We start from the raw sequence: 15,636 nt of genomic DNA, 5'->3' as shown, positions 1-15,636 counted from the left end.
GTGCAGCCTGTTAAATCGAATTATAAGACGTTATCACGTCAAAACAATGCAATTTATCAATAATTTATAAAGACGTTTTTTTCACAAATATAGTAACTGAAAAGATTTCATTACAAAATTAATTTTGTTCGCTGAAAACTGACCCGTCGCAATAGTGTTTTCTGTCCCTGTCGCAATTATGTTTAACCGACCGAATATTCCGACGGAAGTGAATCAGCTGATCCGAACACGTCGCTCGCTATCCCGCTGAAATTCTATTTCCGGCCACCACGTGCCATACGCCATGGCAGAATGTACATGCTTTACGGCAAGTGAGACTGAAATGAAGAAGGCCGAAAAAAGGCGAATTTTCCAAAATTTTTTCTGAGAAAACTTTTAAATTTATTGATTTAAAATTTTGTATACATATTATGTTATCTTTTAACTGTATTTTAAGACTAAGTAATAGTAAAAATATTTATATGGAAAGGAGCTACAGCTGATCTCCGGGAGCTCCTCTCAAAAACAACGTTTGCGATGACCACTATATCTCTGCACTGGATCCTCTGAAATAAAAGGCTAAACAGATTTCGTTAAAGTTATGTCGAAGAAATAAGCAAACTATATCTGTTTGACAAAATGGCGGCTTCCCAAAAAAAAAAACGATTTTTGACCAAAATTTCGGCTTTAAATTGTTTATAAAAAAATCATATATATAATATATTTATCGGTGAGAAACAAATCTTTAATTAATTGCTAAAAAATACATTTTAAAAGTTCGTGTTAAAATTTGAGACTACTCGGTTTAGTTGTTTTCGAATAATGTTGGTCACCGACTTTGAAAACACCATTTTGAGAAAAACGCGCTGCCGCCCGGGCTTATACTTTCAAGCAGCTTGTAGCTTCGAAAATATTCATCGAAACGATATTAAATTTTTTTGTGTGTATTCTTAAATACAGGGTGGCGCACGAATCGTGCTACAAAAACAAAACGTAATAACTTTTTTTCTGTGTGAGTAATCGGCTTCTTTTTTTTTATTTTGCAGATTAGTATTTAGATTTACAAAAAATGGAGGCTTGGGATACCGAAAAGAGGATTTGGATAGTGCAGCGGTACCATGCTTTGCAGTCCATCATTTCCGTCCAAAGGGAATTTAGGCGGGAGTTTGGCGGCACTCCCCCGAGCAGATGGACCATTATGAGGCTGGTGAACATGTTTGCTGAATCTGGAAGCATCGCACGCAGACCGTACCATCGAGATCCCCATGTTCGGGTCGAAGCCACAATCGCGGCTGTAGCATCGTCAATTCAGGCAAATCCAAGAGTTTCGACTCGTAACTTGTCGGCGCAAATTGGAGTTAGCAGACGGTCATTGCAGCGGATAGTTCATGATGACTTAAACTTGTTTCCGTACAAAGTTCAAATCACAAGCAAATTAAACCCTCTGGATTTGCCTATTCGCCTGGAATTTTGCCAAAAAATTATTGAAATGGCCGAAGAAGACAACAACTTCATAAATTGCTTGTTTATGTCTGATGAGGCCGATTTTGATCTAAACGGCTATGTAAACAAGCAAAATTGCCGTATATGGAGTCAATCAAATCCGCAAATACTCCATGAGATGGAACTGCACCCAGAACGAGTCACAGTGTGGTGCGCAGTTTCATCAAGGTGCATTGTCGGGCCATACTTCTTCGAAGAAAACGGTGTAACAGCGACTGTAAATGGGGACCGTTATTTAAACATGTTGAAGGAGTTTTTTTATCCAGAACTGCGGCGAAGACGTATCCCTTTTAACAGCATTTAGTTCCAGCAAGATGGAGCAACTGCACATATAGCCAGACCGGTTATGGAGGAGCTCCAACGAAAATTTAGAAATAAATTGATATCCAGAAATTCCACTTTCCGCTGGCCCCCAAGGTCACCTGACCACACTGCACCAGATTTTTTTTTATGGGGTTATCTCAAACAAGAGGTGTATAAAGCAAAACCAAGTAATTTGACTGAATTGAAGCAGTCCATCACAACAATACTTGAGGCGATCCCGACTTCAACCCTTCAGTGCGCAATGAACAATTTTCTCATCAGGTGTCGCATATACGTGAATGAGCATGGAGGTCATTTACGTTCTATTATTTTCAAAACTAATTAGTTACATAAAATAAAATTGAATTATCTATACAATAAAAAAACAAAAAGTTAAATACATTGATTAGAAAAAAAGTTATTACGTTTTGTTTTTGTAGCACGATTCGTGCGCCACCCTGTATATGTACATTAAGAAAAAACAATAAAAAAAGCGATTTTCTGAAAATTCTAACTGGATATAAACCCTTAAAGCGCTGCATTCACGCCCAAGTATTTCCACACCTTTTGAGAAATCGATTAAATATCATTATTATGAGCGCAAAATAATGATCACAATATTAATTATTGATGAACGTTTGGAAGAGGAATATAGTAAACCAAAAATCTAGTCTGAAGATTTTTACTTGAAAAGAGATGAATTTTCACATATTAATTTATTAACGGAACTGAAGGTTTTCTTATACGTACATATATAATAAAATAAAACGTATGATCTTTTATCAAATATCTTGCAGACAATTACACATTAGGGGCCATTAGCGATGAAGTCTTATCTTCCTTATATTGTAAACTAACGATACGAGACGACGGTAGAGTCAGAGCGAATTTCAGTTCTTTGATTCAGTCTCTCAGTGTCACTGCCAGAGGAACCAGTCGGCTTTTTATAAATTTTATCCTACGCACGAAGGCTAAGTGATCTGGAGATGAAACCGTATAATACGTTCACATATGCATTATATATATAATTGGCGCGTACACCCTTTTTGGGTGTTTGGCCGAGCTCCTCCTCCTATTTGTGGTGTGCGTCTTGATGTTGTTCCACAAAATGGAGGGACCTACAGTTTCAAACCGACTCCGAACGACAGATGTTTTTATGAGGAGCTTTTTCATGGCAGATATACACTCGGAGGTTTGCCATTGCCTGCCGAGGGGCGACCGCTATTAGAAAAATGTTTTTCTTAATTTTGGTGTTTTCACCGAGATTCGAACCGACATTCTCTTTTTGAATTCCGAATGGTAATCACGCACCAACCCATTCGGCTACGGCGGTCAAGAAATTCACATACAGTATGCAAAATTCGTATTAGTACACCCCCTTATAAATAAAAAAAGAGGTTGTCTGTAAAGTCGGTTTACTGACGATAGTTTAACGTGATAACGTCATAAGAAAATACTAATTGAATGGTTGCATTTTTTAAAAGAAAATTTTAATTTTATTTGTTTGATAGATATTTTGTATGGATATAGAGAATGAGTTAACATTAACATAACATAATATATAATACTTTAACATAACATAACATAACATAACATAACATAACATAACATAACATAACATAACATAACATAACATAACATAACATAACATAACATAACATAACATAACATAACATAACATAACATAACATAACATAACATAACATAACATAACATAACATAACATAACATAACATAACATAACATAACATAACATAACATAACATAACATAACATAACATAACATAACATAACATAACATAACATAACATAACATAACATAACATAACATAACATAACATAACATAACATAACATAACATAACATAACATAACATAACATAACATAACATAACATAACATAACATAACATAACATAACATAACATAACATAACATAACATAACATAACATAACATAACATAACATAACATAACATAACATTAAAACAACAGGTATTATTAACAAACTTGGTTTTATTTTAAATTCTTCAAGTAAATCAAATTAATAATAATCAATAAGAAGGCATATGCAAATACAAATTATATATGTACATATGCGCATATACATACATAGACATATACGCTCACTTAAGTAGGAGAGAGCAAGATGTCGAACGTTGCAGTTCGTTTGCTTTGTTTGCTTTGTCGTTCGTTCCGCGCTTTCGCTTGCAGTTCATTCAAGGTAACGGCAATGAGCAAGGTAACGGCAAAAAAATATCAATATATTGCCTCGCAGTCATAATTCCATCAATAAAATGCAACTTTCCTACTCCGTTTGCCCCGAAACATCCCCATACCATCAGAGAACCACCACCGTGCTTGAAAGAAGGCTGCATATTTCGTTTTTGAAGGGTAGTATTACACTCTCTCCAAAACTTTATGCGTCCATCGGACATTTTTATATTAAATTTACACTCGTTCGAAAAAATTACGCTTTTCCAAAACCGCATATTTTTGTTTAAATATTGCCTGGCGAATATAACACGCTTTCTTCTATTGACTGAGCTTACATACGGTTTTCTAACCGCAGTTCTGCTTCTAAATCCCAATTCTTTTACATAATTGCGCACTGTTTGAGGTGTAACTTTGATAGCAAAGTATTTTTCTAGTTCTGCAGCTAGTGAAACTCCACTGACGGTGGGATCTTTCCTGATAAGGCGTTTCAAATAAGTCTTGTGCTTCTGTCCAAGCTTTGCCCTGTTCACATTTCGAAGCATTTTGTCAATCCTTCCACTGTCTCTATAAATTTTGACTACGTTTTGTATGGTAGACACACTTTTCTGCAATGTTCTCGCAATTTCGTGTAAACTTTCCGTTTTTGTTCATATTTATTATTAATCTACTAGTTTCGTTTGATAATTCACTTACTTTAGGCGACATTGCAAACTAACTCCGCGAACTTCAACAAATGGCTACTAAAACGCAACTGCCCAAGGTTAAACATTGAATGTTTAACACAATCGTTTCGAAAATAACGGTAAATGCCAACAAATTGTTTACAAATTCAACGCATCCTAAGTGTACTAATACGAATTTTGCCTGCAGTAGAAATAGCTACACTGCTACTAAAACTATTTTTTTCAATTCTATGCAAATGTTTCGGAGTTTTTGTTATTATTCTATTTTTTTATGAATTATACAATACCGCACTAGGATTGAAATCAATTGCTTTAAAGTAAATTTGAAAATATATGTGGTATTTTTATTTGTAAGAGGGTGTACTAATACAAACTTTACATACTGTATTAATCACCTATAAATCCACCAAATTAATCTACCCGTTCATATATGGTAGATTACCTGCAAAGTTACAATCAGCTGTCAATACTGCTTTGAGAGGTTTTTGTTCATAGAAATTATTTTGGTGGAATATTTCGATGTTTTTGGTTTCTTTAATTATTATTGACGATATGAAGAAAATACAAGGAGAAGGAATAGCTAATTTAATTGCGCAATTAATTGGCTGCTAATAATAAACAGTTGGAGGAAATCCTTATGCGACGTTTACAGAGGTTGCAAAAAATTATGGCAGCAATGCGCATGGGATATTCTATATTACATTTTATAATAAGTACTAAAAGGATAACACGCTTTTTTCTGTAAAATGAGTCCCTAATTAATAATAATTAGTTAACAAAAATTTTATTAGAATTATGTTTACAGACCTTTTTTCTCTGCCGGAATTCATTTCATTTAGTTTTTATTTTGATGTTTTTCCTTACATTCGTAATAATAATTATCGATAACACAGAAAACACAGGGTTGTATGTCGAGAAGTATCGTTATTATCTAGGATTATTTTATAATCTCAGATTTTGGGAGAGAAACTTTGTATGGGAAATCGCGCTTTTTAATTACGGATTTTGAGTTAAGCGCGCAAACGTAGATCATCTAGTTATATGTGAACGTATTATTAGATGGTGACAGTTCTGGCGTCTATTACTTTGCATCTGATAAGACGGAAGATGACGGCATTACTACGTCAAGTGGAAGTGAAATCCGGGTAATAAGGAATCCACTCAGGCATTTTAACATTCGCAGTGATAGCAGTTTGTTTATAATTATTTTTTGATTTCATGAAATTTTTTTCTTGTGTTAAATAAAACCTTAGTTTTTTAACGTTCAACGTATTTATTTTCTTTACTGCGCACCCCAATACTTCTCGTCCTCAGCGATGCTCTCTTGTCGAGCGACTCCGTCCCCAAAGGGTTATTCACCTCAACCGTACCTTTAACATTGTTTCAAATATGCCCATATACTGTTAAAATTGACCGTAACATTGCATGTTTGTAACGTAAGTTTTAAACAATGTTGTTGTTGCTGCTGAATGGAATGCTGCTGCAGTGACAGTCGTGGGAAAGTTTAAAAACAATGTTCCTCGTGTATGTTGCGCTTTAAAGAAAAACAATTTTGTATCTCGCAAATTTTTATCGACGGAATGGAATTTAAATTAATTGAGTCAACTAAAATGCACCCTTATCTTTTCGTTAAAAGCTTTAAGCCGTAGATAAAAGGCTAGGCTTTATCAAGTTATCTTGAAAAAGCGTCTAAATATTCAAGTTATGGTCGCACCCACCGCCTGCGACTACCATAAATTCTATTAAAACTCTCTTTCCCTGCAATAAGCATTACCTTTGACGTGATAACGTCTTATAATTCGATTTAACAGGTTGCACGCACGAAAAAATGTTTCGTTACCTTGCTCATTAGTGTTACCTTGCTCATTGCCGTTACCATGCTCATTTGTCGTTACCTTGCTCATTGCCGTTACCTTGAATGAACTGCAAGCGAAAGCGCGGAGCGAACGACAAAGCAAACGAACGCAAGGTGGATTTATTAAGGTGACAGCATTCACCCAGCAGAATTTTTCACCGTAGGTATGACTTACGTCAAAATGATATGCTTTGTTTGTATGTATTGGTATGTTTACATTCGTATGTTTACATTTGCTTGCTGATTTTGACGTGATGGTTTCACCAAATGCAACAACAAATACATGTAGGGTTTTACTTATATGTGTTTGCTGTCACCTGTAATAAATTCGCCTTGAAACGAACGGCAACGTTCGACATCTTGCTCTCTCCTACTTAAGTGAGCGTATATGTGTATGTATATGCGCATATGTACATATATAAATTCACGTATTTGTATTTGCATATGCCTTCTTATTGATTATTATTAATTTGATTTACTTGAAGAATTTAAAATAAAACCAAGTTTGTTAATAATACCTGTTGTTTTAATGTTATGTTATGTTATGTTATGATATGTTATGTTATGTTATGTTATGTTATGTTATGTTATGTTATGTTATGTTATGTTATGTTATGTTATGTTATGTTATGTTATGTTATGTTATGTTATGTTATGTTATGTTATGTTATGTTATGTTATGTTATGTTATGTTATGTTATGTTATGTTATGTTATGTTATGTTATGTTATGTTATGTTATGTTATGTTATGTTATGTTCTGTTATGTTATGTTATGTTATGTTATGTTATGTTATGTTATGTTATGTTATGTTATGTTATGTTATGTTATGTTATGTTATGTTATGTTATGTTATGTTATGTTATGTTATGTTATGTTATGTTATGTTATGTTATGTTATGTTATGTTATGTTATGTTATGTTATGTTATGTTATGTTATGTTATGTTATGTTATGTTATGTTATGTTATGTTATGTTATGTTATGTTATGTTATGTTATGTTATGTTATGTTATGTTATGTTATGTTATGTTATGTTATGTTATGTTATGTTATGTTATGTTATGTTATGTTATGTTATGTTATGTTATGTTATGTTATATTATGTTATATTATGTTATGTTATGTTATGTTATGTTATGTTATGTTATGTTATGTTGTGTTATGTTATGTTATGTTATGTTATGTTATGTAATGTTATGTTAATGTTATGTTATGTTAATGTTAACTCACTCTCTATATCCATACAAAATATCTATCAAACAAATAAAATTAAAATTTTCTTTTGAAAAATGCAACCATTCAATCAGTATTTTCTTATGACGTTATCACGTTAAACTATCGTCAGTAAACCGACTTTACAGACAACCTCTTTTTTAATATATTTCACAACTAACCAAAACCTCTTTACACACAACGACATATGAAATTCGCTTTCACGACAAGAACATCTGTTTTTCTTTTGGTTTATATGCGGCAATACATTCATTGTGGCACCACGGTATATTTAATACGTCACGTCAGTCAAATGCGTTGCCACAACTGATTCAACGGTTCCATTGTGTAGGGTCTATAACACGGCCAATGTGACACAGAGTTGTAGTGAGTGGTGCATGACTTGGCTAAAAATGTTGAGCAACATTCGATGAAAAGTTATTTAAATAATAATAATAACATAAAAAAGTTAATAGTAAAACACGAAAAGGTTTTCATTCATTCAAAATTTAAACTGTTTATTAAATAAATTTTGCAACAACTTGATTCAGATCTCTCATTCATTTCTTTCGTTACTATTCTTAAATTCTTGAATACTAGCAACATTATTTTCCAAGACACACATCTCCATTTCATTTTGGTTATCTATTATCTGTCGATTAGTCGAAGGGAGTAGGAAAGATAGATAGGAAAATTTTGACGTTTCTTGTGAGGTTTTTTATTGGCTCTCTTGCTCCTTTGCGTTATTCGGTTATTTGGATTATTTGGATTATTTGGTTATTCTTTAACGAGAAGTAGAGTCGTTTAGATAGTGTCGTTTTCGGGTCTCGTAAAAATTCGCTGTGAAAATTTTTATTGAAAATTGTGGGAAAAGTACAAAATTCGGTGAATATCTGAAAAAGTTTTCGTACGAATTCGTAACTCTTTCGCAGCTGTTTAAATAATCGTCGCGCAAAATAAAATAGTGCGCTCTTGGTGAAAAAAGGTGTGTGTGTGTGTAAGTGCAATTGTATGTGTTTTGTATTGGAAGAATTAAAAATTACAAAAAAAAAAAAACCAAAGGAAAAAGTTGAAAAGTTAATATAATAAAAGAAAATTGTAATTAACGAGCCTAGTGTATAAAACGCCGACGTTAAAGACGAAGAAGAATATGGAAGAGAACAAACAGAGAAAAGTTCAGTTCATTCTATGTGTTGTTGGCCAAAAGTAAAATTGCAACCGCAATAACGACGACGACGACGACGTTGGCAGACACAATCTTTGGACGCACAGACACAGCAGCGACATCGGTGACAAGCCCAAAAAGACAGTGGCAAAAATTGTGTGCGGCACAAATAATTTTTATTGAGGCCAACACACTACGAAATCGAAACGCATGAAATAATATAAAACATAAAATCAATCGATAAATGTGAATCGCAAGAAATAAATTAAATTATATGTGGACTTGAGATGTGAATCTTAAACGAAATCATTGATTAAAAAGGAATATTTAGTTTATTTTGCAATACGGCTGGCTTATCGCTTGTGGAATTTCGACATGTTCACATGCATATCTATGTATTCTTCGTATACATTTTTTCACAAAAACAAATAACACGAGCTCGCGAAGAAAAAAATTTGAATGCCAGTGAAAATTTGAACGCCGCTAGCTGGTAGATTTTTGACACCCAATTGTCAGGTGCAGCAATCGTGGAGTCAGTTTAAGTGATAGTGCTAACTATTTTTGTTGTTTTTTTCCAACTGAACGAAGCTTCCAATTTCAAGAGATCTTCAAAGCATCGTGTGCTAAAATTCATCTATTTGAACTTAACCGACCGCGACATTCTGCTGTGTAACAAATAGTATTGTATTTCAAAGTAATGCTTAGCATAAATTATTTTTGGTGTTTTACTGTATTATAAACTATGCTTTGAAATACAATAGACAGATTCAATCTCCAAGTGCCAATTTGTGATTTGTAATCTCAGCGTTTCATATTTTTATCTTTCGATGTTAGACGCATTGCATAATAATGCCATGATAAGGAAGGGTATAGTAGTGTGCAATTAATTAATTTAAACAACAGTTGCCTACGCCAACTGCATAATTTACTTTTAATACGAATAAATTGTATGTTTCTTCTTCATTAAATGGTGAACTTAATTGTTTGTCGCTCCTCGGAATTTAATTGAATTTAAAGTGATAAAACGCAAAAGTCAAGCACAGATACTGCACAAAGGTGAGGCCATAAACAATTTTATGATGTTATTTTATAGCTCTTTAATATTTACTCTCCTCTCACTTACTTTCCTTTTTTCACGTACTATAGTAGTATAGGTGCCTACTTAATGAATAGTCCAGCGGGAGGTCGTCACAAACCATACGTGTTGTTGTTTGAGTTATGGTATCTAATTTTAGTAGACATTTATTTATTTTAATTATAGAATGATAAGTGTGCTTTTCAATTGATATATTGTACAATTTCTCCGATAAGATTTAATGGAGATAAGTACAAAATTACCGTAGGTGCATTTGTGTTTGTAACAGAGACAGAGGAAAGAGAATTGTGGAGTGCCTTCAATTTGTATGTTCACACAGAAATTTGTGAGTGGTGAGAAGCAGGTGTTAGGCTGCTTAGAGTGATCAATGAACTCCTCAAACTTGGTGGGTATCCAAATATGCCTATTAGGTAAATTCATGCCCACATTTCTAGTGAGCAGAATAAACTGGCGAACAATACAGCAAAATGAAGGATCGGAAATTGAGTACCGCTAATTTTTAACTAAAGTTGCACTGCCCTAAATTGTTTATGGTAATTTGTTTTGCCGATGTTATGAGTTTTTTTCCGCATAACGAATGCTTGAAATGGTTTTTATATGCACAAGAACGCCAGAAAAAAACAACAACAAAAAAAATTAAATGAATAAAAATTAAAAAAAAAAAAATTTCAAAAATCAACACGATTTTTAAGCTATTCAAAATTGCACTTTTTTATAACAAAATCGAAATGGTAAAGAGTGGAAAAGAAAAATATTGGTCAAAATCGCTAGAAAATGAAAATAACAAAATTCAGTTACAGTTTTGAGGTCACAGCTTAAATGTTGCACTAAATTAGGTGTCAGATCAAAACATTAATATAGAAATATTCTGGTTTCTTATTTTATTTTCCAGCTCAAACCACAAATCTCAATAACGTTAAGATCTGGTTTCTGTGCAGGTGTCTGTACTACATGTGGGCAGTTCCAGATAAGCCAAGTTTTTACAATACCAGACGTATGCTTGGTAACGTTGTCTTGGTAGAACCTAAACGAATCCCTAATGCCCATTTTATCCGCACTTTGTACTAAATTATCTTTTAGCAGATCCAGATACATCTCTCTATTCATGTTTCCTTCGATAAATGTTAAATTTCCGATGTCTGAATAGGTATAGGGTTACCATCACACTGCCGCCGCCGTGTTTAAAAATGTAGAGCGCAAATTACATGGTTGGAGCGCGGTGTTTGGTTTTCTCCTACGCAGGACTACCCATCAGACCTGAAAAGGTAAAATTTGCTTTCATCCGCAAAAACAACGGACATCCCGAGCGAAATGTCTTTGTTCAAATGTTGCCTGCCAAACTCTATTCTCTGTTTTCTATTACAAGCATTAATCAACGGCTTATTTCGGGCAGTCCTTCCATGAAAATTTTCTTCGCGCAGAACTCTGCGAACAATTTCAGGGTTACAGATCTTGCCTAAATATTTCTCGACTTCGTTCGTTAATTTTGGAGCGATTAAATCGGGTTTTTCTTTAACTTTGCGAACAATCCCCCTCTTGTCTGCATCATTAAATATTTTATTTGGCGCGGATCTGCGCTTATCTTCTACTCTGTTTTCGTGGCGAAACCTTTCTAAAGGGTGGTTAATTTCAAGGGCTGATGTTGAATGTGAACCCCAACTAAACGTCAACGACACTGTTGGACTTCTTTCTTTGGGGTTATTTGAAAGAAAAGGTGTACGTCGATAAGCCAGCAACAATTCAAGAGCTAAAGGATGAGACAATTCGGCACATTAACGGCATAGAACCTCAATTATGCCTCAGCATCATCGAAAATTTGGACCATCAGATGGAGGAATGCCACCGAGGCCATTTGGCCGATATTTTGACAATAATTTCCTAAAAAGATTTTATTTTATTCTAAATCAACACCGGCCCTTGAAACTTAAGCATTCTTTAGATAAGGAATTATTTGCATTTGGTGGTCTTTGGAGGTGTGCCGCTGAGACCGCGGCGGCCATTTGGCCGATATTTTGTTCCATATGTAATTGAGCCATACCAATATTAGCATAATAAAGAGAAATGACAATAATTTCCTAAAAAAAATTGTATATTATTTAAAGTCAACATCGGCCATTGAAACTTAACCAGCTTCTATAATCTGTTGGATAGTTGAGCAACTAATAGCAAGAATTTCTGCAATTTTTCGTTGGCTTTTGCCAACGTCTTCTTCCCTTTTTTCAAGTGAGGTCCGTTTTCCCATTTTAAAAAATTTTAATTTTTTCAACTTTTCTTTACCAAATTTTTTTAATGATGACTTAAGACGCTAAGCTAAACAAAAATACACTGCATCATTTAAGCTGTGAGCATATTTTGATGAGAAAACTATTTGTTTCTATATTTTTTCACCAAACTTTGTTGTTGTTATTGTTCTTTCTGCCGTGGTAAAGAGTACATATGGGATTGGTTTCAAAATTCTGTCTGTACAAAATTCAAAAAACAAAATTCTGCTTTTTAAAATTCTGCTTTTTAAAATTCTGCTTTTTTAAAATTCTGCTTTTTTATATTAAAATTCTGCTTTCTAAAATTCTGCTTTCAAAATTCTGTATTACAAAATCCTGTATCAAAATACAATGTTAACAATGTTAAAGAGGTAATGTAATTACTTAATTTATTATTATTATTATTTTTTATTATTATTCGAGATATTAAATAAAAAATAATAATAATAATAATTTTTTCTTCAGTTTCGATAGAATCCACCGTATTTTTGCGTAGAACTTCTTTTCGCGTGGGCGGCCTTCGGCCGCGCTTCAAACAAATAACCCTCATCAGTCCAACTCCGGCTACGCAATCCACAGTATTTTTGCGTAGAACTCTTTTTCGCGTGGGCGGCCTTCGGCCGCGCTTCAAAAAAATAACCCTCATCAGTCCAACTCCGGCTACGCAATCCACCGTATTTTTGCGTAGAATTCCTTTTCGCGTGGGCGGCCTTCGGCCGTGCTTCAAAAAAATAACCCTCATCAGTCAAACTCCGGCTACGCAATCCACAGTATTTTTGCGTAGAACTCTTCTAAAAAAAAACGAACAGCTGCGAAGAATTATTAAAAAAAGAAATGAATTAAGTCACAATACATATTCAAAAAGAATTGCAAAAAATATTGTAATTGGCTAAACTAAAATATTGTTATCGCTTAAACATACCTATATGTATATTTATGAATTAAATGTTTATTTTGTTACTTCTTGTATGACGAAAATCACAAAACTTGAATAAAGCAGAATTTTTCGCATTAAACATGCAGAATTTTGAAAAAGCAGAATTTTAGAAAGCAGAATTTTAAAAAGCAGAATTTTAGAAAGCAGAATTTTAAAAGGCAGAATTTTTTTGCAATTTACAGAATAATGACACGCTCCCGTACATATCTCATTACAAGTCGTATACATTTTGTTTACTAAATTTAATAAAGATAGAGTCATTTTCTTTTTTCTAAAAAAGTTTTACCTGCATCAAATAAGCTGTGAGCCACTGTATTTGTTCCACATTTTGTTACAATATTTCCGGCACTTTATTTGAAGTTTTCTTAAAGTTTTGCAGATGCAACTCTATGGCCATTGAATGCCACATATCCATTTGCTAAGTTTTGAATAGGTGTTGTTGCTGTTAATGTTCTGATCGTCACCACCCCTGTTTATATTATTTTGACATTATCACACCGAAAGCAGGTCGCAATTAATGCCGGCCACTGACATTAAATTATGTAGATATTCTCACATTTATTATAAAACTCGAATTGCAAAAACAATATAGTTCACTACAGTAAAGCAAAAAGGAGCGACCATAACCACACATTTTAGCGAGCGTACCAGTGTCCTCCTAAATATACATATGCATATGTATGTATCTATGTACCTGTGAACGTTTAGTACATTCTATATAATTTGTGTATGTACGTACATATGCATGTGTGTGTGTGTGTACATTATAAAAAACAGCTACTATTAGCTAACAGCTACTTGCCACGTTCGCTTCTTCGTTATGATGGGCTTTTATTGTTGGGCTATTTATGATATGCCTTTGACATTATTAGTGGTTGTAATTTTATGTGTGCATGTATGTTTATATGTACATATATTTTCCTTTTTTATTTCATTGTAGCCAAATTTGTGGCCAATAATTTGGCAGATATCAAATGATGTCTTCGTTCATGTAGGTACATTTTTTTTCTGTTCACTAATAACCGAGTTTATAAATGGCCAAATAGTAGTCATCGCCCGACGGATATACTCACATACATTTGCGCTAACACATGTTCACCATACATAAGTGTGTATGTATGTGCACTTTTATTTCTAATTCCCGCTTGCCTCCCCTGCACATTGCCCACTTTAAATCCATCAACCTAATTGAAGCGCTAACATTTAGGCGTTTGACATTGACATTTCTCTGCTTATCAACTGCAAAACACTCCTGTTAGGCGGCAGTTGCCTGTTAGTCGCTCTCCTAGTTCCTACAAATGAACGGCTGCTGTGGCGTTTCGGTTGTCGCTGTTGTTGTAAGGGTATAAAACATTCCCACATAAATTTAAAATATTACCTTTTTTTTCCAAATTTAGTTGTAATAGTACATATACATATTTCACCTGGCAGTATATTTTTTGTGGCATAGAGTCAAAGTTTGTTAGTGCGTAGAATAGAAAATAGCAGAATTTTTAGTGGAGAAGACTAAAGTGATAATTTCTAAACATAGTAGCCGTGCTTTTTTACTTGCATGTGTATTATTATTTATTATTATTATTATGAGCGGATTTACCACTGCCACCTGGAAGCACTTTTTTGCCACATTCATGAATTCAGAGCATTTCTCTGAGCTTTTGGTTAGGTTAGGTTGGTATGGTTGCCCAGGGAGTGAGCACACTTGGACGAAGAAAGATTCGTCCTTTGTGATACCATTATGAAGGAGGTGAGGTGAAAGAGAATGCAGGGATGCAGGGAGAGGGCGGGGAGAAGTGGTGCTGGGATGGTTAGGAGCGTACGATTTACTTCCTCAATAAATTTTAGTTCTTGATGTTGTGGTTTTACCAGCATTAAGATGCCCTGATACATGTAGGGAGACGCCGCTGGAGTGATAGTTCTTGGCCGGATATAAATCCGGGTCGTTCCGGTGACGTAGAACCGACTGTCGTGGGAACTATTTGAATGAACGATTTATTGAATTTTACATCCCCCTCTGCGAAAATATTTTTACCCAGTTGTTTGAGCCGCTTATGCATCAGTGCTGTGCTCGATGCCATCAAATTTTTCGCGGTATCATCTTTTTTTTTGTCGGAACAGATTATCAAGTACAGCATTCAGATACACTTAAGTCCATTGTACTGCACTCGGGTTCCCTTTTTAATTTTCTTTAAATCTACTCGAGCTCCGAAGAAATCTGAGTAGATCTTGTGGTGCCAAGGAGTCAAGGTGGTCGCTTCTTAACACATCAGTGCTAAATACCTCAAGCCTGATTCGAGCGAAGGCTGGGCAGACACACAGAAAGTGGTCCGCCGTCTTATCCTCCTCTCCGCAAGCTGGGCAGCGTGCACTGTCTGAGATGCCTAGCTTTTTCTTGTGCTTCGCCCATAGACAGTGGCCCGTCATCAGT

The sequence above is a fragment of the Anastrepha obliqua genome, chromosome 1 (genome assembly GCF_027943255.1).
Source record: "Anastrepha obliqua isolate idAnaObli1 chromosome 1, idAnaObli1_1.0, whole genome shotgun sequence".
Taxonomy (NCBI): domain Eukaryota; kingdom Metazoa; phylum Arthropoda; class Insecta; order Diptera; family Tephritidae; genus Anastrepha; species Anastrepha obliqua.
Note: the sequence above shows the minus strand (reverse complement) of the source record.